Source organism: Echinops telfairi, unplaced genomic scaffold (genome assembly GCF_000313985.2).
Source record: "Echinops telfairi isolate 266 unplaced genomic scaffold, ASM31398v2 ScPeMD7_7468;HRSCAF=8506_0, whole genome shotgun sequence".
Lineage (NCBI taxonomy): Eukaryota > Metazoa > Chordata > Mammalia > Afrosoricida > Tenrecidae > Echinops > Echinops telfairi.
Window position 1 is genome coordinate 41,017,758 of NW_022111369.1, and position 3,556 is coordinate 41,021,313.

Below are 3,556 nucleotides of genomic sequence, written 5' to 3' on the forward strand. Positions count from 1 at the left end.
GCCTGGACCAATCTGCAGCATCCTGAGAAGTGGAGCAAAGGATGGCTTTGCCAAGAAATTCGTTCACCTTGGCTCCACAATCAAAGCACACGGAAGGGAGCAGCACTCAGAAAATCAGATGACACATTGCCGTCAGCAAATCAGCCAAAGTTCTTTTTTAAGGGTTAACGTACAAATGCGCTTTACACAACTGATGTACGTATGGATTGTGATGAGTTGTGTGAGCCCCTAATAAAATGATTAGGGGAAAAAAGGCACAGGTGTTACTTGAGGGCTAAAGTACACCAAACCATGATAGTTTCAATTGCCTTGTGTTCAGCAAAAGTCCAGCCATGAATAAGGAAGTCAGAAGAATGAATGCCTTTGAATTAGTATGTTGCTGGTGGGGAATATTTAGAAGAGCAGGGACTGCCAAAAGAACAAGAACAACAAACTACCTGGGAAGAAGCACAGTCAAAACGCTCCTTACATTGGAGGGTGGAGAGACGTCCTTTTGAAATATCACCAGGGGGCTTCAGTTCTAAAGAAGGACTTCCAGCTTGGCAAAGTCGAGGAACGGCTAAAAAGAGGAAGACCCTCCACAAGCTGGATCGTTAGAGTGGCTGCAACGGTGTGCTCACGCCAGTGGTGGGATCTGAGTAACTTAACACCGGTTTGCTGTGGGGAACAGAAGGACTTCTCCCAAGTTGTCTCCTCCAAATATGTGCCAAACTTAGCGGTTTACTACACGTGGTGAATGACTATACCACTTGGAGGTCATCAGAAGTAGATCAGGGGTTATTCTCCGTAAGGGTTATCAGCCATCTAGAGCAAGCAGACACCGCTGTTTATCCCACAACAAGTAGGGCCCACTCCCTTCTGATAAGGATAATAGTTGTCTGTTTCCTTGTATTAGACCCCAGAGAGGTCAAGCCCACCCAAGGGTGGCCAAGGTTAGGCCGAGATTATGAATCTAGGGTCCGCCCTTCTTGTCACATGTATACCTCTAGTTCCTCCCCTTCCTATCATGTGTATACCCCTAGCTCATCCCCTTCCTATGATGTGTATGCCTACTGTACTGCCCCTTCCTGTGACATGTGGTTACCTGCAATCATGCCCCCCGAAGTAGATATAACCCTTGGTTATTAATAAACGGGGTCCTTGAGCCTCCTGCCAGGTCTCTGCCCCACCTTGCTCTCCGCCCGCTGTGCGCGGACCTGGCCGGTAAGATCATGGCCATCCAGGAGGTGAGCATGCTACCATGAAATGTGTCTGACTCCATTATTTGACTCTCTCTCCTATCTCTCATGCTCTCTATTACTTTAATATAATCTTTATATGTCTCAACCACACAATTGTGCTTACTGAACCTGTGATTAGTGGTGGGGGGCTGGCACCCCCCCCCAACTGCAGTTTGCTCCCCCAATGACCATTTTAACTATAAAAAAAGATGTACTGGAAGGTCGTTTTTATTCATTTCATACAGTTAATACTACAGTTACTGCAATAAATACGAACAACAAAAGAGGTACACCAAAGTAGATAAGGGTTTTTAAATATTAATGAAAAACATTAAATAATATCTGACCAAAATAATGAAACTGTTAAGATATTTCCATATTGCTTCTTGATTGGCATCCTCACTTGCAATATTCTTCACTTTCATCTGAGAATCATCAGTTTGTATGATTTATCCTTAACCATATTTTCACTTGTTGTTCGGCAGTTTTTCTCTTTACATTATATGTTTGTTTATTGAAGTAACAAATGCAAGGGCATAGCTTGTAGTGTTTCATCAAAAGTATTACGAATGTGATGAAATGAATGAGTAAATATTACAAGCATAACTCCATTGAGTTTTTTATACCTATGGGTGGAATGAACATTACTGAGGGTGTTCAGAATACACTGCTGAACAGATGAACGTTTTAAAAAGTGCAAGGAATGTAAATTTGTGCTGTCCACATTGGGCAGCTGGGCAGCCCATCTTAAAGAGAATCTGGATTACAAGGACCATTTTAACAAGCAGTTCACCAAACTCAACCAAAAATTCAGTATCAAAATGTTTTTTTAATGAGAATGAAAATTTGATATCAGTTCTGCCTAACGGTGTGAACCCACTAAATCCCACACACTGGCTCAAACACAGCGGCACTTGGGCTGCATGAATCAGGGTTTTCTTCTGTAATCCATTGGTTTTCTATGAGTTAGAAGCAGCTAGATAGCACCTAAAAACAACAAACTCTAAAAACCAACCTCACTGCCCATGTGTCAATGAGGACTCCTAGTCACCTGATAAGACAGGGCAGACCTGCCCCCTTTGTGTTTCTGAGACTGTAATTCTTTCTGGGAGTAGAAAGCCCTGTCTTTATCCCACAGAACAGCTAGTGGTTGGTTTGAACTGCTGACTTTGAGGTTAGTGGCCCAGGGCAAAACCGCTACATCACAAGGCCCCTCAAAAACAGGGACCTTACAAATATAAATGCAAAACTGATTTTTTTTTTTTGCTGTCATTTTGAGGAAGAGTTTGCATCCGCCTTCTTGGCCAGAAAGAAAGGTAGCATTTCCCTTTAAGGCTCTACTTTCACTGCAAAAGTTCCACCTGTATTCTTACTCCATTCGAAAGATTTTCTTTTTCACTGTGATGTCTTTATTTACCCAATTTAGAAGCGCGTTGTTTCAAACGAGACAAATGGGAATTTTTTCATTATCTTCGTGTTAGCTTCTAGTTTAATTTTATTGTGATCAGAGAACATATTCCCCAAGTTTCGGTGTTTTCTAATGTCTTGTGACTTCATAGCTCAGTATTTTGGCAACTACGTCTAAGGGCTGATCTTAGTTTAGGCTTTACCAGTGAAGGCAATGTCATGTGTGCTTCCGAGCGGAACTTCGCTCTACTCTGGGTCTCGGGGTGCCGCCAACCATTTGCGATTAGCGTCTCACCTCGCTGGCCGCCATGGAGTGGTTACCAACTGGAGGGCAGGGTAGACCTGACCCTGGGGGGTTTCAAGACTACGACTCTTTATAGGAGCAGAAAGCTCCGTGTTTCTCCCGGGAAGCAGCGGGTGGTAAGGAACTGCTAAAGGCTGGCAGTGTCGACGCTGTTCAGCAGTACCTTGGAAGAAAGACCTGGTGATCGCTTCTTAAAGATTGCAACCCCGAAAACTCTATGGAACAGTTCTCTGGAGTCACCACGGTCCGAATCGGGACCACAGATCTGAGTTGGTTTAGGTCTTCATTTTAACTAGATCGGCCCTTGGTGTGCTCCAACCCACGTAGTGAGCGGAAACACCAACGTTTGTGCCACCCAAGGGCCCTCGCTTAGAGACCCTCGAAGGTCCCTTCTCAAACCAAGTCTGCGATTCGCAGCACACAGGAACCCACAAGGAATTAGCGTGGGCGTCATTCTCCCTGTAAACTGGTCCCCCCTTGAGATGTCAAGACTTTTTCCTGAATTTGCTTATAGTTTAAAGGGGGGTAGGGCGCAGTTTTACAGTTTTGTGTTCTCTGCGGCTGCAAAGGCCCCGCCACTCGGAGGGCGAAAGAGGCGGCTTTGGGCTCCGGAACTCACAGGGGC